The sequence below is a fragment of the Talpa occidentalis genome, unplaced genomic scaffold (genome assembly GCF_014898055.3).
Source record: "Talpa occidentalis isolate TD23 unplaced genomic scaffold, MPIMG_talOcc4v2.1 talOcc4.14, whole genome shotgun sequence".
Lineage (NCBI taxonomy): Eukaryota > Metazoa > Chordata > Mammalia > Eulipotyphla > Talpidae > Talpa > Talpa occidentalis.
This window is the reverse complement of record NW_023601433.1, coordinates 63,768,128-63,792,794: the sequence shown is the minus strand read 5'-3', so window position 1 is coordinate 63,792,794 and position 24,667 is coordinate 63,768,128. Positions and strand designations below refer to the sequence as shown.

The 24,667-nt window shown below is 36.8% G+C and overlaps 1 long non-coding RNA gene across 1 annotated transcript; it reads right to left on the bottom strand.

Annotated features, from left to right (window-relative positions):
* Positions 1-6,067: 6,067 nt before the first annotated feature.
* Positions 6,068-24,363, bottom strand: LOC129145781 (uncharacterized). Its single transcript, XR_008551821.1, has 3 exons — positions 24,144-24,363; positions 6,626-6,888; positions 6,068-6,279 (listed from the first exon to the last, which is right to left on the bottom strand). It is a non-coding gene; the product is annotated as an uncharacterized LOC129145781 (long non-coding RNA).
* Positions 24,364-24,667: the final 304 nt, after the last annotated feature.

Sequence of the window (24,667 nt, the reverse complement as noted above, 5' to 3'; positions counted from 1 at the left end):
TTTTAAAGTCTGTTCTTCCCATGTGGCTGATTCATCATTATTAAAATTCTAGCATGATACATGACTGTAGTAATTAAGGAATAAGAGCTGGACCCAACCATTGCACCTACTCTACTGTGTGAACTCTCCTATACACACCTATACACATGCTGACCTCTGGATTTCCATTTTAGATGCTCTGGATATTCTTGCAGGCCAATAGCTGCTTTAGATTTTTTGTGAACTCACCTAAATTGGGAGGAGGTTAAAGGAAGTTTCTTAATTGTGAGAGAAACTGAACATTTTAGGACATTTTTCTAATAAATTGGTAATGAGTTCTAGGAATTTTGAGACCCTCATAATTGCTTCTTGCTTACTTTTCCTTCAAACGCTAAGCTTCACAATTTTGTTAAAGGCTATCACACTGTGCCTGTGCACGAATTTCTGGGTGAGATTTCACAGGAATGGGAAGGCAATATTTTATTGTCAGGGTGGAGGGTTATCTAGGAATCTTCAAATGGGCTCTTTAGCCACAGAGGCAGAATGCTTCTGTCACTCTTGAGTTTCCACATTTCTAGGTGTTGAAGCAGCAAACAAAGTATCAAAGTATAGGAATGGAAATAGATTGAGAGCTCTTTTAAAACAAAAATGTAAAGAAACTTTTCAAACAGACTTATTTTTATCAATCACTTCTAAATATATGTGGTTAATGGGACCCTGATTTGTTTGCCATGGGTTCTTCAACTACTCTGGTAGAAACTAGATCTGGAGATGCTGGTTTGTTTTGCTCTGACTCCAAAGAGAATGCCTCGTGGACTTCTCTTATTAATAGAAATGCACTCACATTCTCTAGATCTGTCATATATAAGGTATCCTGTAAGTAAAAAAGTGCCAAAAATACTGAAGAAAATTAGACATGCTTGGCAATATTTTCGCTAATATGAAAAGTATGATGGGACTCCCAAGATGTTTTTCCAGACAGACGAGTTCGGTTATCTCACCATCATTTCATTACCTGACATTGTAAAGTAACCATAGCATTCATAATTTTTAATCAAGAGAGTTTTTATAAAAATATTGATTCTGGATGATTTATGAAAAATCAGAATTGTGTCTTCTGACCTGCATGGGAATGACTGCATGGAGAGGAGCCAGGTGAGTCTGTTCCCCCTTAAAAGGATGTGGGTACTCTCCAGTCCCCCGTGGCTCCATCTGGGAGCCTCATTCCTTTAAACTATTTTTCTGATTCCTATACACATTTGAATTTTGGCTCTAAAGTCTATTTGGTTTTCAGTTCAACAATTCTATATCCATAATCTAAGATTATCTTTTCAGTAAACTAGGTTTCCTAGTCCCTAAACATGGCCCAAATGTATAGCTGGGAATTTCTTTAGAAGTTTACATATAGGGCCTCCCCGGTGGCGCAGCGGTTGAGCGCTGGGTTGCGAAGCTGCCCGCGGCCTCTGCGGCGCCGGTTTGATCCCCGGCTGCTCCCCGGCCACCGGAGGAGGGTCCCACATGGCGCGCAGACCTCTCCTGCCGCCCGCTGCTCCCCTCAGCAGTGTACTTCGGTCCTTCTGCCTGCTCTGCTCCCTGCTCTGGCTCTGGTGAATTCTCTCACCCTCCCGCGCTTCTGACTGTACCCAGTGCATGTATAAACAAAACAAACAAACCAGCAAACAAATAAATAAAGCATGCCTCTATAAAAAAAAAAAAAAAGTTTACATATAAATTTATAGAACTAGGGCCTCCCTGGTGGTGCAGGTAGTTGAATGCCGCACTGTGAAGCTGTCCGCAGCCTCTGCAGGACCAGTTCCATCCCAGCCAGCCAGCGAGAATCCCACATGGCAAAGCAGACCTCTCCTGTCTTGCCCGCTGCTCCCCTCAGCATTGTATTTCTTCAGTCTGCCTGTTCTGTTCCCCGCACTGTCTCTGGTGAATCCTCTCACCCTTCCGCGCATCTGGCCTGTACCCTGGTTCTTGCATAAAAATAAATAAATCTTTAAAAAAAATTATAGAACTAGACATAAAATTCTTCTCAAATTCCTTTTTGAGAAAATATAAGAGATGCATTGTGATGTTTTTTGTGAGTGTTTCTTGAGTGTCACAAAAGATTATGCAAAAGTTGTACAGCATTTTAACAGTCAACTTAAAGCAAAAGGATTGCATAAGACAGTGAAATATCATGCATGTTTTGTAAGGATAGTTTTCATTTCTCCATGGGCCATGGGTGAGTGATGTGCAAAATCTGAATAGTGGAATTGGTTATTTGTTGTCTAATTGATGCTTTAAGTAAGGTGGGTTTCTCCCGTTGGTCTTGAAAAAATAAAAAAGACATAGGTAAGATGCTTGTGGAAAATGCAATTGGATTTTTTTCTTCATGAAATATTTCATAATTTTGGAAAATTTTCCTTTAACATTAATTTGAATGTGATGTCCATCTTTTAGGCTAGCTAACTTCTGCAGCTATGCATTCATTTATGTGTGCAAGTGTTAGTGGGTTTGTGTGTGTGTGTGTGTATGTATGTGTATATAGACATATATTTTACTCACAAAAGATAAAATTAAATACAAAAAAAGTTTCACCAAACCAAAACACATGACACAGTGGTCTTGTTTTCATTACATACAGAAACAAACAGCTTGTTTTAATAATCAAATAGGTTTCCTAAGGGTCTTGTTAAATTGCTGGATGGAAATTGCAATTGGAATTGACTATTAAAGATCTTGGTAGAGTAGGTTAAACAGCTGTTCAATTTATTACAATTTTATTTGTACTTCATCTGTAACTGAGGCAATTAAGCCAATCAGAGCAAGCAAATCAAATCTAATTTACACTCTAATGGACTAAAAATGAATGAATAAACACTACACTACTAGATCCAAATGATTAAACATGTCTCTAAGGATATTTTTTTCTATTTCAGTATACAAATCATAGTGTTTATACTATAATTAACCAGTTAAGAATGATGTTAACAAATTTGAACATTTTTTGTTTTTATAAAATTAAGTAAAACTCAAAAATATAATAAATTTGAGCCTTTCTTGGACAAGCTTACTCACAAAATCATTAAGTTCAAGTTTCTAGTTTACCTTAATGCTAGAATTTAAATATAACATGCAAACACACATTTGTTATAAAATTTTCTCAACACTTGTGGGACTTAGCCATAGACTATCATAAGGAAGATCAATAATGGATTTAGTATTGTGAGTTAAGACTATCTTTTTATGTCTCAATTTAGAAATGACAATTGGACAACGCAAAAATGTATTGTTTGGTACAGTGTTGGTATGAACAAGCTAACATCCATCGTATTAGGAACTCAGGGTGACTAAAGGAACTATACACAGGAGTATGAGTCACAAAATCCAGGATGAATGTTTCAGAGTAGACACACTGTCTTGGATGGAGATCCAGGATGACATTACATCAATGTTTTGAGAACTGCTGTCATGTCAGACCAGGAGAAACAGTATAAAATACCATCACATAAATTGCACTAGACTGAACATTGATTAAATACATACCATGTTGTAACATACAAGACAAATGTTAGACACTTTACTATATATTTACCTTATTTGGTGAGCTGAAGTTTCCTCTGTTTGGGAAAATAGCAAGTCAATATGTTTGTCTAATTTTTGGAAGGTTTATTTTTTAACACTCTGCAACTGACCCTTCAGTAAGCTCATTGGTACATTTGCATAATTTAATTGGGGATCTGAAGGTTTGACAGAGACCATGCAGTTCCTCTTTTTGCTTCTAATGTCAGATAAAAGAAAATTCAAGAATGTGTATTCCTCAAAGAAGAGACCCTACTGTTGCTTTTGGCCATGTGTTTTAGAACATGTTGAGTCTGGCTCATCTCAACTAAAATCCACCAAATCAAGGAAAGACCGCCTAATGGACTTTTCTCCTTAATATGCCCATTGTTGTACCCAGAAATCCTTTTCCTACTGTGCTTGCCATTTTTCTGTCAATTAATCTTTATTAACTGCTTTTGATAAAGCAATAATAATTTACCTAGAAATTATTACAATGCTAGGTGCTAGGTCCCGTGCCTTTGGGAAATATTTTGTGTTATCTATCTCAAATATTTTTGAGGTGCTACTAAATGTCAGGTGCTAGGTAGACCCCAAGAATATAACTAAGCAAGAAAGCCATTTCCCCTGCTCTTTTGAAGCTAAGGGTAGAGTGGGGTGGTAGGGAGTATTGGTCAGACATTCACACAATGAGTGTAAAAACTAAACCTTGATAACAATTACAGAGGTAAGTTTAGGATAGAAGAAAACCATATATCATAAAGGACTTTGCCTAGTTAGGTTAGGGAAGGCTCTCTAATGAAATATCTGTTGTACTGAGAGTTAAAAGTTGAATTGGCATTAAATCGGTGAAGAGAGTAAATCTTAGGCAGAAGAGACAGGCATATGCAAAAAGCTCGAAAGGGGGCCTCCCTGGTGGCGCAGCGGTTGAGTGCTGGGTTGCGAAGCTGCCCGCAGTCTCTGCAGCACTGGTTCAATCCCCGTCTGCTCCCCGGCCACCAGAGGATGGTCCCACGTGGAGCGCAGACCTCTCCTGCCACCCGCTGCTCCCTTCAGCAGTGTACTTCGGCCCTTCTGCCTGCTCTGCTCCCTGCTCTGGCTCTGGTGAATTCTCTCACCCTCTCCCTCTTCTGACTGTACCTAGTGCTTGCATAAATAAATAAATAAATCTTAAAAAAAAAAAAAAATACACCTTATAAAAAAACAAAAAAAAGCTCGAAAGAATGAGATGCTTAAGAGAGACTGAGAAAAGGGCAGGGCTGACTGAGAGTCATGTGAGCTGAAGCTTCTAAGAAAGATAGGGAGGACTTGGAATTTATAGAGCCTGTAAACTCTGTTAGGTTGTCTTTATCTTAAAACACTAAAGATTACTGAAGAGATTTAAACACAAGTTAAAATGTCACTTGGTTTGTAGAAGGGAATAAATGCATTGAAGCAAAGCAGTTGGGAGAAGACTAGAATTTATTGTGAGAAGATGTTAGGTTACGAGAGTGGTAGTAATTAAGACAGGTGGATGAATTGAGAGGCCCAAAGGTTTATTTGTTGGTTTCGAGTTAATCTTTATTTCAGGTACTTGGGTTAACAATTATTAATTGATGCTATCACCTTGTTTTAGTTATGTATACTGAGGTAACATTGATTTACAACACTGAATGTTTTAGGGAGAGTGGTGTCACTCTTCTACAAATGTACGTTATCACACCACGCCTACCACCAACACACCAGTAATCTTCCACCAGAGTCTGTTGAGCCCCTCCTCCTAATGCTCCTAATAACTCCACTCTCGCCTTCTAGTAGCCTCAGTTTTACTGTCAGATTTCTAGGAATTTTTTTGGTTTGGTTTGGTTTACTCCTTTAGTTTGTTTTTCACATTACACATGAGTGAGTTTATCCAGTGTTTGTTTCTCCTTCTGACTTGTCCCACTTAGCATAATCCTTCCAGTTCCATCCTTACCAGTTGTTGCAAATGGTAAGATTTCATCTTTGTTTTTTTAATAACTGAGTATATTCTATTGTGTATATATAGCACATCTTCTTAATCAGTTCATCTGTTTTTGGGCATATAGGTTGTTACCAGGACCTGGCTATTGTAAATAGTGATGCAAGGGTCTGGGCAGGTATTGGGAGAAGTTTCAGATTCGGTAGAAGTTAGGCTACCCAAATGCCTGCTAAAACCAAATAGGAGAACGATTTGCTTTGGGGTCACCAAGCTAGCCGTCAGCAGCCCAAGGTGCTATCAGCTCAGCATCAGCTTAGCAATCAACACTTCTTAGAGTATGTGGCACTTGTCCAGATGTGTTGCACTAGGGGATCTAGGAAGCCTGTGTGGTGGTGTCACACAGTTGTGTGTCAACTCCACGACTTCTCAATGATCAGTGCTCTTTTGGGGGTGGCAGGAAGACTATGTTCTACTGGTCTGCAGTAGCCTATGAGACCAGAGAAAGACCCTGAAATCCATGTGGGGGAGGGCACATGGATTGTGGGGGAGGCATCTTTTGGAACTTCAAGCTAGCTGCCAATAGCCAAGGTATAGCTTAACTCTTCCAGGCTGTCTTTATTCTTTAAAGTAGGAAGTGCTTGACTTTTTCAATAGTCAGGAAGCCCCAGGAGTCCAAGTGGAGAGGATCAGATATTCTTTGAGATGCCCAGTTAAGTTGCCAGCAGTGGCCCTGATAAGTCACATCTATGCCCATCCAGCTGCTAGTTTTCCTTGTAGCAAGCAGAGCTCACACCACTGTAGCTGGTCAGGAGCTGAGGGAGATATGGGGCAAATTTTTTAGCTGGTAGAGGTTGAAGCTTAGATGCTGGAAACAGGTTTCTCTACTTTTCCGAGGGATGGGGAGAGGGGCCTCTACCCACCACTCCAGGTAATGAAAATTTGCAGGAGTTCAAAGTCTGACCACCACCTCCAACTTCAGGGGCAGGAGGCAGGTGTTCTAGAGATATATTTCCCCCAAATCTGGACCCTCCTATGCTGATTCCTGGCTCTGGCACTGCCAGCTGTGGCTGCCACTATGGGTGCCCGGCTCTGCTGTGTTTTGGGTTCTGCGCTGCCTCTTAGGACCCTGCCAAATCCAAGGGTGTTGTGGTTCCTCACCTTCAGTAATGTAGATGTGTGGGGATTCAGGCATCCTCAGGTGTAAGTTGAAATGAGATATAGATTTTAGGCTGTTTTCTGGATGATCTTAGGAGATTTTTTTTTCCCGGTGAAACTTAGTCTGTCTTGTTTCCTGGGTGTGTTTTAAACTATCCTCAGTAAATGATAAACTTCTCAAATATGAGCCTTTTCTTTCTCTTCTACTTTCTCCAGCTTTATGTCTCTTTGCTGTTGTCTTCTCCACACCGTGGAGCCCAGTTTAACTGGAAGACAAAAACAAACACCTAAACCAAATCTTTAAACTGTGCCCTTCTTTTCAACTGAGTGGCCCTCCTCCTACCCCTCCCCACACATGGTATTGATGGAGCAGCCATGGAACTGTGAGACGGATGGGTGGGTGCTTGTAGAACATGTTTGGAATGTCACCAGGATGTTTTTACCTTTATGGGTTTCTCATGAAATCTGGCTATTACAAGCCCTAATTGAATTTCACCATGTTTTCCTAGCAAATGGGACCACTTTGTAAAAAGCTAGAGCATCTTCTCACCAGGAAAGGGGCCATGTGCAAGAGGAGGAGGTGTAAATGGAGAGGCGCCACCAGCCCTTCCAGAAAGCTACATGATGTAACAGCCCCACTACACTGCCTCATTTGTGCTGGAAAATTTTAAATAGTCAGAGAAATATAATCCTGTCCCATTAGCATAGCAACAAGTATATTCTCAGCATAATGAACTTGGTTCCAGGGTGGCATTCAACTCCATTTTGCATGCCCTTCTGTCTCACCTTTCATTGCCAATGCCACTAAGTCCTAATGGAAAGACAGACTTTGAAAGAACCCCGCTGACTTTTTGGCTGCCTGTTGGTAACAGAGGAGACACGGAGGACGGGAATATACATTTGTAAACTTCCACTGGCTTATCTTACTTAGGGACAGCATTTATCCTTTCAAGCTCATCTCCCAGCCACTGTAATTAGGCTTTCTGGAAACAGTCTTGCAGCTGTCTTGACATCACAATAGCATTTTGATAAGCTTGGACAGTTACCAGTTCATCCGTCTGGCAAGACATTGCAACATACCCAAAGATTTCACTGTATCTTGGTGGATGCTATTAGTCCTCAGAAGGAAAATAGAAATATTTTATAACAATATGCAAAGAAGTCACTCAGGAGCAGGCGTCTGGTGTCAAAACGTTTGTCTTCAAACCTAGCAACATGACTTCTTGTATTGAATCTTTTACTTGTGGGGCATAAATGAGCATAGGTTTCTTTCACTGATGAGCAAGCAAGGAAAAATAATCAGAGAAAGAGGGAGGACAATAAAGAGAGATACATGGACAAAAGGAGTGGAGAAGAAAGTCAAGAGGGACCTGAGCACTAGAGTCAGATGTTCAGTATGCTGCATTTTTTGGACATGACGGTGCATGTGTTAACGTCATGACAAGTAGGACTCTGACCTAATTGAGCATCAGTAATTATGCAGTCAGACCAAAAGCCTCTGTCCTATATCATGGTCTTCTCTATGAGGGAATAATAAAAACAACACCCTAATTGTCTACTGCTGGGTCTGCAGGGCCTTTTTCTCTTACAGGGAGTAGAGTTGTCCAGTAGCTCTTCCAGTCAAGATAGGAATGTTTTATTCCCTACTTCCAGAGCACTTGAAATGTGGCCAATGCAACTGAGGAAATGCACATTTTAATTTTTAAATTTTAATGAATGTATTAAGCTACATGGAACTGGTGGCAACCATATTGGGCAGTTCAGTGGAGGACTGTTTACCTGATAGTCACATACAGTCACATCCTACGATTTGAGGAGATTTATTCTATGGTCATTAACTCAACCCTAAATGAATCTAAATTCTCAAGTTGGAGAAAAAGACATTGAGGGACAGAAATATTTCTCAAGCCCTTGGGCTATAGGCCTTCGCTCCATTGCTTTTTCAAAACCAAGTCCTTGCAAATATTTCTAGTATCAATGCAGAAAGAGAAAGAATAACTTGTTTGCTGCAGCACCAGCGTAGAGCTTCACCTCAAGCTCAAAGATGCTTCCATAGATTCAACAGAAGCTTTAAGATGGGAATCTTCACAATTTCTTGTGAATATGTGAAATATGTAATATCTTCTTGTGATATCAGTGCTTATATTATGCGCTATAATGCTGAGAGACAGAATAACCCCTTCCCTACCCAGTTGCAATTGTGTGATTGCTTTTAACAGCCCTTTTGCTTCTAAGACCTTTACTTGGAGCCACAGCAGAAATAGCTATGATTTTGACAGATTCCTACTGCCATTCACTCATTGAAGTGTTAAGGAATATACCAGAGCAGATAGTCCAGGGCAACTTTCGCCCCTGGCACTTGTGCTGGGCCTGTGAGCTTCAGTGAAAGTGGCATGGAGGTAAAAGGGGAGGCAGTTCTAGGCCCAGTGATTCTACTGCAGCTGCTGCAAGAGAAATGCCAGCACTAAACTGAGCCACTAATTAGAAATGGTATAAACTAAAGAAATCTCAGTTCAAATGGCAGCTATATTTTTTAAAGAGAAGATTTCAGTTGAAATGCCAAAGGAGACAGTTAGCCAAAACATTTGTCTATGGAAATTTCTCTTCTCAATTTTATTTGGATTTACAGCTGGGTGCTAAGTGAACCGTTTCTTGAGAACACATGTCATGGATAAACCAAGATGTTTATTTTCCTGAGTAGCAGATCAGATTGAACTCACAACAAATAGTTCAATTAGCATGATTACTAATAGGATGATTAATTTAGACTACAATTAATGAAATAGGATATGTTGGAAGTGAGCCCCTAAGAAGACTGTATCAACAGGAAGGTCATTAACTGAGCAAGGCAGCTGCTGCAGGTTTCCAGTTTTTATGGCATATCAGGGTGAGAGAGGGTCAGGTCAGGAACGTGCCTGCATGTTCTGTAAAACCGCTATTTTCTTAATACATGATGTATGATATTGTTCATGGTTCTTCCACAAGCACTCTTCGGCTGAGTTCTCCAATTCTTTTAAAATTCAGTGTCAGGAAAATGCTAGTTTCTCCTGGTCAGATGCTGTGATACCTTAGAACAGGCAATTTCTGTTACACAGCTCATTTTTATGTCTCTTTTACCCTGGATGCCTGAAAACTGAGAGCTGAATTCACTGTTCAATTACATTATTGTTCCTGACTTCTATTCCATGCCAACCCCTCTCCACCTAGTTAAAAGCAGGTTACAAAGCTACTAGAAATTTTACCTATTTTAAGTAACCTTGAGCAAGAGAATTTTTTTCTGTGTCCTACTTTACTCATCTTTAAAAGGGGGTACTATTTATTCCATAGGTGTTTTGCTCCAGTGATGCTTCATAGTAAATATGCAAAAATGCTAATCATCTATTTTAATTTATTCTCAATCAACTTAATATAAATCATCTTAAATCATGTATGGAAGTAAGCATGTTAATAGACAATCAAAATACAATTTAAATGTACTTAATTCAAGGGCTGTACCAGTGGAGGTAAATTGACATTGCTTTTTTTGTTTGTTTACAGTTGCAGCTAAAGGTAAAGTTGACATACAGTGACATGTGTAATCCTTAAGTGTACAATTCATTGAATTTGGATGAAAGCATGTATCCACATAATTTGTACCCCTATTAAGACAAAGATAGTTTTCTTCACCCAAAAAAATTCTTTTCTCCTTAGAAATGTCTCCTCACTTAGAGATAAAACTGTTCTGAATCATTTTGCATTAGATTCCTCATGCCTGCTGTGTGGCTTCTTGTCTTGACATTCATCCATGTTGCTGAGGATGTAAGTAGCTCTCTACCTTCTGAGGCTAAATCTTGTTTATTGTAAGAAGAAACCACAGGTTGTTTACTCATTTTCTTGTTGATGGATATTTGACTCTTCAGCTTTTGGCTATTATGAAAACAGCTGCTACCAACATTCTTGTACAATTTTTTTTTGTAGCTAAGTCTGACCATTACTCCTGAAATGATATATGAATAGAATCATTTTTTAAAGTGGGTATACTCTTTTACATTTCCATCAGCAAAGTAAGGTCTGATGTTACCAGTTTTGTTTTTAAAAATAAAAACACAAAAGTACACCCATATTATTGAAATAAAGGGTATATATTTTCATATATTTTAAATAAATTTTGGAAATTTTATTTTTTATTTTTTTAAAGATTTATTTATGCATACAAGAGCTGGGGTACAGGCCAGAGAGGCGGGGGTGGGGGGAGAGGATTCACCAGAGACAGAGCAGGGAACAGAACAGGCAGATTGACTGAAATACACTGCTGAGGGAAGCAGCGGGCGAGACAGGAGAGGTCTGCTGCACCGTGGTGGGTTGCTCCCTGGTTGGCCAGGGATCAAACTCATGCTGCAGAGGCTACAGATTGCTTCATAGTGTGGTGCTTAACCCCTTGTACCACCAGGGAGTCCCCAATTTTGAAAATTTTAGATTTAAAGAATTATTTCAGATAATAGAGGATTCTCATAAGTCCTCGACCTAATTTTCCTGATTACTAATATTTCACATTGGGATAGTATACTTTTCATCATTAAGAAATCAATATTTACACATCACTGTTAAAATTTTAAAGCCCAGGGGCCTCCCTGGTGGTGCAAGGGGTTAAGACACAACCTATGAAGATATTCACAGCTACTGCAGCATGAGTTCAATCCCCAGCTGGCCAGGGAGCAGCCCACATGGTGCAGCAGACCTCTCCTGTCATACCTGCTGCTCCCCTCAGCAGTGTATTTCCGTCAGTCTGCCTGTTCTATTCTCTACTCTGTCTGTGGTGAATCCTCTCACCCCCCACACCTCTGGCCTATACTCTGGCCTATAAAGAAATAAATCTTTTTTTTTTTTTTAAAGCCCATACTTTAGTCACATTTTCTTAGTCACATTTTCTGTAATATTCATTTTCTGTTCTAGGATCCCACATTTTATTTTTTAGACGTATTTCCTCAGGGTCCTCTTATCTGTGATGTCTCTGTGACTTTCCTTGTTTTTGATGACCTTGACAGTTCTCAGAAGTACTAGTAATTTTTACAGAGTCTCTCAGTTGGGATTTGTCTGATGTTTTTCTCAGGATTAGGCTGGGTAATAGGATTTTGGAAGATCACTGAAGTGAAATGCCATTCTCATTATAGCATATAAAGGATAGATACTATCAACATGACTTATCACTGTTGAAGTTAACCTGAGTTACCTGTCTTGAAATAGTGCTTGTCTGTTTTTTCCATTGTAAAGTTATGTTTTTCTTTACCTTCTGTCCCCCAGAATGTGGTCACTATGTTCAGGTCATGCTTACAGAATGAGAAAGTATGCTCTCTTTAAGTATGGTGTGGTACATTAATTACTTTGAATCCTGTACAGGTGATGTTTCTAGATTCTCATAGAAGAAGTTAAGCAGTATTCCTTCTGTTTCTCTTTTCTGGAAAAGAAATTCTTTCCTTTTCTCCCTCCTCTTCCTTCCCCTTTTGCCCTTCCCTTTCATCCCCCTTTCATCATTTATTTAATCATTTATACCAGTATGGATGCATAGGTATTTATTTGGATTACATACTTTGGGTTATGATCCAATGCTCATTTATTATAATGCTAAATTGTTCTTACTTTGGCTATTAGGGACTCTTGTAGTTAGCTTCTGTATTCCCTCACCACAGTGTTGTATGTGCAATTTTTTTTTCTTATGAATATCCAATTGTTCTGGTACCTTTTAACAGTACTTTTTTTAATAAAGATTTATTTATGCATACAAGAACTGGGGCACAGGCCAGAGATACAGGGGGTGAGAGAATTCACCAGAGACAGAGTGGGGAACAGAATAGGTGGATTGACTAAAATACACTGCTGAGGGGAGTCAGGAGAGGTCTGCTGCACCATGTGGGTCAGCTCCCTGGCCGGGGATCGAACTCTTGCTACAGTGGCTGCAAATAGTTTCATAGGTTGTGTCTTAACCCCTTGTACCACCAGGGAGGCCCTGTTCTGGTACCTTTTTAAAGAAGACTTCTATTTCTGTATCAAATTGTGTTTGCTCCTTTCTCAAAAATCTTGACTACATTTATATGAACCATTTGTGGATTCTGCTTTGCTACATGATATATATGTGTGATATTTCACCAATAGTACGCTGTCTTGATTACTGTAGACTTATAATCTTGAAATCAAGTATTGTGAGTCTTCCAACTTTTTTCTTTTTAAGCATTTTTTTTTTTTGGCTATTCTATGTTCTTGACATTCTAAAAGGAATACTTTAGAATAAATTTATTGATATGTACAAATTAGTCTGCTGGGAATTTGATGGGGATTGTGTTGAATTATAGATCAAGTGGGAAAAACAGATATCTTTACAATAAGTCTTTAATCCAAGGGAAAAAGGAGTGTTTAGTTAGATCTCTTTTGATATGTTTCATCAGAGTTTATTAGCTTTCTGCTTATTGACCTTGTACATATTTTGTTAGGGTCATATCAAAGTATGTGGAGGGGGCTATAATAAATGAATCTCTTTTTTAATTCCAAATTCTAATCACTCATTGCTGGCATATAGGAAAGCCAATGAATTTTTAATGTTAACCTTCAATTCTGAAACCTGTTGTAATCATTTACTAGTTCCAGGAGATTTTATATAGTTGATTCTTTGAATTGTCTACATGTCATCTGTGTAGTTTTACTTTTCCTTCCCAATCTGTGTATCTTTTATTTCTTATTGCACTAGACAGGACTTCCATTACAACAATGACTAGGTATGGGAGCAGCCATGTGTTATTTCTGATGTCAGGGAAAGGCATCCAATATCTCACCACTCAGTGTAGGGTTAGATTCAGATTTTTTTTTAATGTTCTCTACTAAGTGGAGGAAGTTCTCTATTCCTAATTTGCTAAGAGTTTTTATCATGAATGGATGTTGGATTTTATCAAATATTTTTTCTGTGTCAAATGTTCTAATCATAGGGTTTTCTTGTTTACTCTGTTGATGTTGCAGACTACATTGCTGAATGTTCAAATGTTGAACCAGTCTTGAATATCTAGAATGAGTCACCCTCGGTCAGTGCATATAATACCTCGTACACAATACTATTTGATTATTTTTATTAATACTGTGGTAATTTGGGCATTTATGTCCATTAGAGATAATGGTTTATAGTTTTCCTTCTTGAATGATTTTCTCTGGTTTGGTATTAGAAAAATGCTAGTCTCATAGAATAAGCAGCATTCCTTCTGTTTCTATTTCTGGAAGAGATTGTAGAAAATTGACATAATTTATTGCATAATTATTTGGTAAAATTCACCAGTGAACCCATCTGGCCTGCTATTGTTTTTTTTTTAGAAGATTATTAATTATTTAATCTATTTATTTTATAGATGTGGGGCAATTCAAATTATCTTTTTTTTCCCTGGTGTGTTTTGGTAGTTTGTGGTATCTCCCAAAGTTTTTCATGGTTTTCTTTACTACCCTTTTAATATCCATGGGATCAGTATTCACAATTCCATTTTTAATTTGAGTGTAAATGTTATCTTTTTATCTGTTAGCTAGAAGTTCATCAATTGTATTAATCATTTCCACAAAACAACTTTTAGATTTATTGAATTTATTTTTTCTGTTTTCATTTTCATTGATTTATGCTTTAATTTATTTAAATTTCTTTCATTGTTTGCTTTATGTTTAAATTGTACTACTTTCTCCAGTTTCCAAAGGTGAAAGTTTAAGTTACTGATTTTAGATTACTCTTCTCTAATACATGCATTTAATGCTATACATTTTCTTCCAAGCACTGCTGTGCTGCATTCCACAATTTAGTAATCTGCATTTTCATTTCCATTTAGTTAAAAATGTCTTTAATTTATGTTTGAGCCTTTTTTGATCCATTATTTTTAAATGTATTCTTTAATTTGGAAATATGGGAGTTTTTAAGACATTTCTGTCATTCATCTCTGGTTCAATTCTATCTTGCTTTAAGAACATAGCTTGTAAATTTTCCATCTTTTAAATTTGTTAAGGTGTGGATTGTGGCCCATAATTCACTTTACTTATCAATATGTTTTAAGAATCCAGTATATCATTACACTTACTTTATATACATATTTATACATATTTCATATTTTTATATAAATATTTCATTAAAAAATGAAAAGATTTTACTCAACTTCAATTTTTCTTTCTCTGATCATCTTCCTTTCTTCTTGGTATCCTAATGTTGGATATGTTGTGCTTTCCTACTATGCAAAGAAAATATTTTCCTGGTTTTTGTACGGCAGGTCAGTTTGTGGTCAATTCTTATTTCACACTGAGGAAAACTCTTCTCCTTCACTTTTGAAGGATAATTTTGCTAAAATTCTAGTTGGGTGCTTCTTTTCCTTTCAACATTTTTAATATTTCACTCCAATTTTCACTCCAATTTTCTTGATTGCATTATTTCTGATAAGAAAACTTCAGTAAATCTTAACCCATTTCTCTATATAAGTTGTATATTTCATAAGGCGTCTTTCAAGACTTGTTTTCGTCTTTGGTCTCTTGCAGTTCAAATATCATCTATCTGGGTACAGTTGTCATTGTTGTTATATACTTTTGGATCTGTTCCTTGATGTTCATCACTAATCTTGGAAAGTTCCTAGCTATTACACTTGAAAGATTTGTTATGCTATTCTAATTTTCTTCTCCTAGTATTCCAATTACTCATCTGTTACATACTTTGAAACTATTTCATTGTTCTTAGACATAGTATCTATTTTTTCATTCTTGCTTTCCTTTCTATTTCAATTCTGGAAGTTTCCGTTGATCTATATTCAAGCGCACTAATTCTCAGTTTCCTGAGTCTATCAGACATTTTATCAAAAACATTCTTGATTTTAGTTACTGCTCTTGATTTCTAGTATTTCCTTTTGATTGTTTCTTAGAACATCCTTCACTCTGTTTATATTACCTGTCTGTTCTTGCCTATTGTATACTTTTTCCTTTAGTCCCTTTAACATATCAGTCAGTTATTTTAAATTCCTTGTCTGATCATTTCAAATTAGTGTAATATCTGAGTCTGGCCCTGATACTTGCTTTTTATCTTGAAACTTTTTTTCTTGAGATTTGACATGTCTTTCATTTTTGGTTAAAAACTGAAGATGTTGTATTGTATAATAGGAATTGAGGTAAATAGGTGTCTGGTGTGCGATTTATGTTCATCTATTAGGAATTAGACTTTTTCTCATTTTTCTTTTGTAGCTGTATGTGTCAAATATTTGAAATTCCTGAGTATTTCTCTTCAGAAAATTCCTGTCTTAAACCTCTTTCAGCTGTAATCCAGTATTCCTAAACTGGAGCTGTATGGGTATGGAATAAAGTATGGAAGAGGAAATTATTCTATGATCCATTTAACTTTCAGTCTTTTAGTGGACTAATGTCTGTAATATATATGTTGCATAGGTTTTGTTTTTGTTTTCTGTATGTGGTGAATCATTTTGCTAGGGTTGCCATAATAAAGTGCCACAGACTGGGTGACTTAAACAGTAGAATTTATTTTCTCATGATTCTGGAGCTAGAGGGCCAATATCAATGTTTCTATATAGCCTTTCTTTGACTTACAAATGCTGTCTTTTCCCTGTATCTTCCCTTTGTGAATGTCTGTGTCCTAATCTTGTTTATTAATAAGGGCATCACTCATGTTAGGTAAGGGTCCACCTTAATGACTTCATTTTGACTAAATTACCTCTCTAAACGTCCAGTCTCTAAATATAGTCACATTGCAAGGTACTGGAAGTGAGGACTTCAACATACAAATTTGGGAGACATAATTCATTACCTGTGGATTACTCCTACCTTCCCTTAGCTGAGACAGGAGCTGGAATGAGAGAGGATGCCCTCCCCTATGTCTCTTAAACAAGGTTCTGGTAAATCCTTTTATCTGGAGAGTAACACCTTTGTTAATGAGAAAGCTCTGGGCGTATTTCATTAGGTTTTGTCTTCCCTTCTCTGTGCCAGAGCCATGAATGAATCTTTTTCAAGTTTTTACCATCTGGTGTGATTCCTAAAGGCAAAGCCCAGGAAAATATGGAGCTCTTCTAAGACTGCTGCTCCAGGAAGTTTCTCACATGTTAGTCCACACCCAGATGCAAGCAATTCATCCACATTATTATTTACTCTTCCACCATTTTGTAATTTCATTGGTTCCTTTCCAGTTAAGCAGATCTGGATTATGACTCTGGATTCATCCTTCCTTCCAGATTTTAGATATCAGTTCTCTGATGGGCCTAAGAAATGTTATAAACTTTCAGTTTGCCCAACTTTTTCTTCTAAGTGATAACTTCTACAGTCTGTACATACTGGAAATGAAACTAGATCTCCTGATTATATTTCAAGTCATTCTGCTGCCTGAGAATTAAAGCAAAACTATATCTGTCCCCAAAGAGAAGCTTCTTTTTTATTCTTCAGTTATGTGAAATCGCTAAACACTTCCTTATATCTCTTCTTCCACTTTTATATTTTTTGTTGATTCAGTAAATTTAGAACTATAATTTTATCAAATTTTGGGGATATGAATCTACATGTCAAGTTTTATTATTGACATGGTATTAAATCTTACTCAAATATTTGGGTTTAATTTCACATCTTATAGGTTACATGGTTCATCTTCAATTACTTTATAACATCACTTTGAGGTTATTGACTTGGATTATTGGTCTCTAGGTAGATTTTTGCCCTGCGACTTTTGACATTTCGTGGTGGTTCCCCTAAGATGTTTTGCTTAGTAAGTAGCTTACTTTTTTCTGCTTTGATGAATTTAATATTTCTTTTGTCTTTGGAATTAAAATATATCTAGATATTTGTCTGCTCTCATAAATTTTGTCTGTAATTATTGATTGCTTTCAATTTAATACTCAAGTGTTCAATCAGAAAATGCTTGAATTATGAAATATTTAAAACACATAAAAGAGAGAATGCATGTCCCATACCCACCACTCAGTTTTAGTAAGACTTAATAGTTTCCCACATATGCCACAAATAATTTGCAATGAATTAAAATTTACAGCTATAGTTTAAATCTCTCATGTATCCTTCTGTACCATCTCCTTTTAAACTTAAATATAAACATTATTCTGATTTTTGTGTCCTCTTTCTTACACATTTCTCTACACTATATATATGATATTAAAAAGTATGTTTTTGTTTTGCATCTTTTATCATTAAATATCACAGAATCATTGCATATATATTTCAGAATCTTACTTTTTCAGTCTATTTTTAAACTTTTTAATAATTGTATAAATTTTATTTAAGTGACATTGGTATACGATACCATATATAATTCAGAGATATGTTAGCCATCGTTTTATTCATTTTAATGTATTTTCTCAACCATTATATAAGCATAGTCACAAAATCCATTTTTATGTTGTTGTTGAGTTTTGGCAACTCTTTATGTACTCTGGCTACATTCCTTTGCCAGAAATATGATTTGTAAATATTTTCTCCCCATCTGTAGCTTCATTTTGCATTCTCTGCACTGAGAAAGACTTTTAAATTTAATAAAATAGAAATTATCATTTTTTTAATTTTATAGATCTGTATTCAAGTGTTATATCCAAAAATCCTTTCCAAAATTCAAGTTAGGTCACAAAGACTTTCTCTGATTTTTTTTTAGAACAATTCCAGTTTTATGTTACACATTTGGTGAATTGTAAGTTAATTATTGTATAAAGGATGGAGATTCATGTTTGGTGTTTTGGCATATGAAAATCCAATTTTTTCATTGTCACTTGTTGAAAAGTGATACTGAAGACATTTGTCCTCATTTAACTATCTTTGTAACTTTGTGAAAGATTACTTAACTATATTTATGTGGATCTGTTTCTGGACTCTAGTCTACGGATGTATGTGTCTGTACATTTTGCAATATTACAATGTATTGACTACTGTAGTTTTATAGGAAGCATTGAAATCAGATTACACAAGTCCTCCAATTTTGTCCTTATTTTTTCTAATTGTTTTGGCTTCTCCAGTTCCTTTCCCTTTTCATTCAATTTTTTGGAATCATGTTATCTTTTTTTTTTTTTTTTTTAATAAATTTTATTGTTATATTCCCCATACAATTGCAGCCCCCCATTCTGACCCCAATCCCTCCCCTCCCGCCCCCGCCCCCCTAAAAGTGTCTCTGGTTCATAGTTTTTTGTTGATTTTGATTTTCACTTTCTTGTAGTTATTCATTTTCCTGGTCCCTTATTTAAGTTTTCTAGATTCCTGCTATGAGTGAGACCATCCGGTATTTTTCTTTTTCTTTTTGGCTTATTTCGCTGAGCATGATCCCTTCCAGCGCCATCCATGTTGCTGCAAATTGCATGTGTTTATCTTTTTTGAATGCTGAGTAATATTCCATGGTATATATGTACCACATCTTCTTGATCCAGTCATCTATTTTTGGGCATTTGGGTTGTTTCCAAAGCTTAGCTATTGTAAACAGTGCTGCTATAAACATAGGGGTGCAGGTGTTCTTTGGAATTGATGTTTCTGTGTCCTTTGGGTAAATACCTAGGAGTGGAATTGCTGGATCATATGGAAGCTCTATGTTTAGTAGGTCCAGAAATCTCCACACAGCTCTCCACAGTGGTTGGAATCATGTTGTTATCTACAAAAATATATGCTGATATTTTTGTTGAGATTGCATAGAATCTATAGATGAATTTAGGGAGACCTTATTTCATTATAACATTTTGAGCAGTCCATTCCATGAACATGCTAATTCTGGTCTCTGATATTTTTAATGGTGTGTTACAGTTTTCAGAATACACATTTCATGCATATTTTGTTATATTTTTACCTAACAGTGTTTTGTGACATTTAAATGGTACTTTAAAATATTTCAAAGTTCAACTTTTTTATTCCAGTGTATAGAATTACAATAGATTTTTTATACTGACCTTTTGCTGTGAGAACTTGATGCGTCATTTATTAGTTTTAGGAGTTTTTGTAGATTATTTGGGATTTTCTATATAAAAGTCATATTGTCTGTGACTAAAGACAATTTTTATTTCTTCCTTTTGAATATGAGTGCTTTTCTGTCATGTCCTAGCGCACTACCTAGGACTTCCAGTACAATGAGTAGCAGTTATAAAAGAGAATGTCCTTGACTTGTGATTTTATAGGAAGACAGTCAGTCTTTTACCATTAGGAGTGATGTTAACTGTAATATTTTTGGTAAAGTTGTTTTTTTTTTTTTTTTTTTCAGTTTAGGCACTTTCTCTTCTATTTGTCAGTTGTGAGAGATTTTTCTTGAAAGGGTATGATTTTGTCAAATGTTTTTCCTGCATTTATTGAGATAATCAGACATGTTTGTTCTTTAGTCTGTTAATATGGTGAATTACATTGATTTTCAAATGTTGAAGTCCACTTTAATTTAGTTTATCTGAGGTTTCTCAGACCTTGCAGGAAATGTAAATGGAAACTGGACCATATGAGAGTAGCCAACTGCTATGGCTCCCAACAGTAACCCTCCCTCTATTTTTTTTTTTTAAGCTTGTCAGAGACAGCTTTTCCTAAAGACTGCCCCCCGCCCCAGCCCAATTTATTTACTGATGGTGAAACCCTTTCAAAGTTCATAGCTTTATGCAAAGTTCTCAATTTTAGGTACCTCTCTGCAAGGTCCCACTGCCAATCTCCAGTTCCATCACACACTAATATCTGATCTTATCTATTGTATCTGATATTCTATCTATAATATCTTATATACCTCTCTCTCTCTTTTCCTTGGAGAGAGAGAGAGAGGTATATAAGATATTATAGATAGAATATCAGATACAATATTCTCAACAATATAAGGAAAAAATCCCAAGGAGTTTATAGGAAGATCTTAAATCCATCATTCTCTCTTTTCCTTGGGGGGGGGGTGTTGGAGAGAGAGAGAGAATATGATGGACTTAAGATCTTCCCATAAACTCCTTGGGATTTTTTCCTTATATTGTTGAGAATGTTGTGATGCAATTTTAATTATCTTTGTCATTTTATTTAGGGTTTTGATCCTTGCCAGTTGATTATCTTTTCAGATGATTTAAACCACTGAATTGTCAGAAATATTTTAAAAGCAGCAAAAAATGGGCAGGCAAATAGTACTAATACATTGCACCTTGAGACTTCAAGGGATTGTAAAATCACAAGGTGAGAATAATTCTATAGACTCCAGCCACTGAGACATGGAAAATTTTATCTCCCTATAGATAAAATGTTCAAAATTGCAGTAATAAAGAAAATCAGAGTTTAAAAAATGCAGAAAAGCAAATCAAAGTGATACAAGAGCACTAGATAATCAAAGAAGTACAATAAAATTCAAACAAATGAATGGCCTGAGAAATGAACAGAAAATAGAAAATGAAGTTTTGAATGTCTTGCCCATTTTTAACTCTAAATAAATTTTAATAGGGTTTTTTGGTTTTTTTTGTTTTTTGTTTTTTTTTGTGTGTGTGTACCCTTTAGGGCATCAATAGCTTTCTTTTCTCTTGGGTTTTTTTGTTTTGTTTTGTTTTTTTGTTTTTAAATCTTTCCTGAGACTCAGACTTTATGCAGATTGGAATCCATTTCTATTTCTGTAATTTGTCTTTTTTCTTATTTCACTAAGGACCTTCTGATGCTCTCAATCACTTACTTATCACTGATTATGCCTTCTTGACTCTTCTTTTTATTTCCTGGCCATATTAAAGTGCCCAGGTAGCTGCTGTCACTTAATGCTCTGTGAAGTTCTTGCTTTTTCTCCTATGAGAAGTGTCAGCCTCTAGAAACCAGGCTCCTATGTCTGTAGAGGGCACTGTAATAAGGACAAGAAGCCCACATTCTCAAATGGGTCACTGAAAATGATAAACTGGACCATTACTCCTTCTCTTCCTTTATATCTGGATCCATGGTTTCTACCCATTTGGTACATAGAATAATACAATAATCATTGATTTCAGGTACATGCTGCTTCCTAAAGGATGGTGCCTCTTAGCAGCCTCTTATCTCTGAAGTGACACCTTGCTGCGGTTACTAGGCCATCCATCACTCTGTTGAGACAACAGCTTCAGTAGAGCAGGCCCTGTCATATTTGGCTTGCACACACGTACTGAGCCTTCTCATTAGCTTTTTTTTTAAGATTTATTTATTCACACATACAAGAACCAGGGTACAGGTCAGACACACTGGAGGGTGAGAGGATTCACCAGAGAGAGAGCGGGGAGCAGACAAGCAGACTGACGAAATACACTGCTGAGGGGAGCAGCGGCACGACCGACCGGTGGCTGTGGACAGCTTCACAGTGCTGTGCTCAACTGCCTGTGCCAGCAGGGGGGGGACTCTCTTCAGCTTTTTCTTCCTCTTACTCAGCTAGTCATGAAATTCCCTTACCTGCATTCAGCAGCTGGTAATTGCTCAACCTATGACTTTCTTTAATGAACCTGTCTCCTCACTAGAATGTAAGTGCCAATAAAGAGGGATTGTTTGATTGACTGCTCTTTCCCCAATTTTTCAATAGTGCCAGCTCAATAAATTTGGTCTGAGAGAATTAATGTTGTCCACTGTGAATGGAATACATTGTTTCCCCTTTACTCTTCAGGAGCCGAACTCTCAACTAACACTGCCAGTTTCTAATCTAGAACCTACTCACCATCTAGTATTTCTGCTCCATTTGTTATTCACTTATATATTTATCTAGATTTTTAGTTCCACCAATTTTTTCAGCTTTCTCTTGAAATGGTTATTATATGATTTATTTGTATTTATGTCACTTTTTAAAACACCCGCATCTTTTTGCTATTTTTATCTTTTATCACTTTCAGAAGGAATTCTACCACTTCTAATGTAATTTACAACTGTTTTAGTAGTATCAAATCTGCTGTTTTCTGCGGTTTTCTTCTTTTGAGACAGCATTTGCATATTTTATCACTTATTGTATTTACTGATTTTAGATTATTTTTATTTATGATTGTCTTCTCTAGTCTTCTAAGAATAGTTTTTCTAGCCTAATTAGTATGTGCCACATATTTTTTCAAGTGCACAAATGATTCATTTAAAATGCATACCAATCCCATTACCACATTTGTAAATGTAAAAATTGAGACAAGGTAGTTTTTATAATCAACCTATAACCATAAATAGCCCATAAACCACAGAGTGTGATTTGATTTGTTCAAGCCTGGAGTCCTAACCTCTCTCCTTTATGTTATCTGACTATTGGTAAAAAGTTCTCTTGAGAAAGAGAATTAGAAAATGTCTAAATGATTGTGTTTCCTGCATTAACCATTTCATATAAGACACGTGTATTGATTCCTTTGAACTTCAGTATCTCTTCATCAATCCTATGATTCCTCTCTCTCATCTTTATTAGGGGTGATCTAGCCATGTTTAGTATTCCCAGCCAGCATGGTTCTTTGAGAAGTTGTAATTCTGTTTGGATATTCCAGATATAGTAGACCAAAAAAGAAAGGACCTAGGAGTTTTTCTTGGTACACTGTGCCACACACAGTTCAGCTACCCCAACAACTTATATAGAAAAGAGCCATGAGGACAGGAGAGAATATTGTGGGAACCTAGTTCCCTTCTCAGCTCCGGTTTTTCTTTATTTGACATGGCAGCTAATAGTCTTCACCCAACCTACTTCGCCCTGTCAGGGGCCCTATAACTTTCAAAGAGAACCCTCTACTATAGATGAAAATTGAGTAAGCGTCACTTTGGATTTCTTGTTAGGTACATTTTCTGGTGCCTGTTGCATTGCCCAGGCCTGATGGGACTGAGAGGAACTTCCCAATTGACACATAGCCTGAATATAACACCTACATATCATCTCGCCTGTCCAACAGAAGGATGTAAAGGTCCTCTCAGGCAAATTGTTGCTTCTCACACCACCATTAGGTGAGCATATTCCTAGTCCTTAACCCAGTTCTTTCAGGTATTCCTCAAAATTCTTGATGGGAGCCTGGAGTATCTTGTATCCAGAAAACAATATGGTTTTTCTTTTTAAAAAAAATCATTTTTAAAAGAATTTAGAAAGGGGACTATGAAAATTAGACACATTCATTCAAATTTACTTTTTTACCCAGAATCCTAGGGAACAGATTATAACTTACCATTAGGTAACAATAAAAACTAGACTAATTTTTATAATTTTCCAGGCAAAATATTCTCATGTTTCTCTCTAATAAGTACATCCATGTGATAAGAACAGATTTTAAGTTTTGGCAACATCCTTACAAAAACTGTTCATTGAAACCCTGTAAATGCAACAGTAGATATTATTAGGGTTTATTCCTGGCAGAGATGGGGCCCGAGGCTTAGCACAAGGGCAGGAGGGAGAAGCTACTGAAATTGTCTGTAAACTGGCTTCACTGGAAAGACTGTGCTGAGATGAGCAATTCTGTTTAGAATGACTGCTGCTCATCTTTCTATCAAGATAATCATCAATAGCAATGTGAAAAAGCAGATGTAGCATTCAAAGGGGCGTTCTGCTTTTTGAACACTAAGTGTCATTGAGCTCTAGCATTATTCCAGTGAACCCACAAGTCAAAGAAATAATCACCTGGAAATGCTTGTATAATGTGACGACCTGAAGAAAGTTGAGCCACCTGACTTTTACTGAAGAGGCAAAGCATCCTATAAACTAGAATTTTTGGTTCCTCTGTTGTCTTCCATATAGTCTCTTGCCTCTTTGCTAAATATCAAAGATATTTATGCTTAAACAAATGTTGTCTCCCTCTCAGAGCATCCTCTCCTTCTGGCAGGGAAGTCATCATGCTGAATTGGTGGCACTTTCCATGGCAACAGACTGTGATGTCAGAAATGCGGTGCCAAGCAATTAGATTTGGAGGTGCCACAGTTGGGAATCTGAAGCTCTAAGGATGATGATGAGACTGAGCAGTTGTTGAAGAAAAAAGCAGCTCACTAAAGACTGAGTATCTGAAGTGTACACTCCACGTCCTGCTGCTGAAAAAAGGTGACAGAAAATGAAACTAGGTGAGAGGAAATGGGATACAGTTTTCAAGACATGATTTCAAAGGGGAAGTGTGTTGAAGACAGTTTGCAAAAGGCCACGTCCGGATGCCT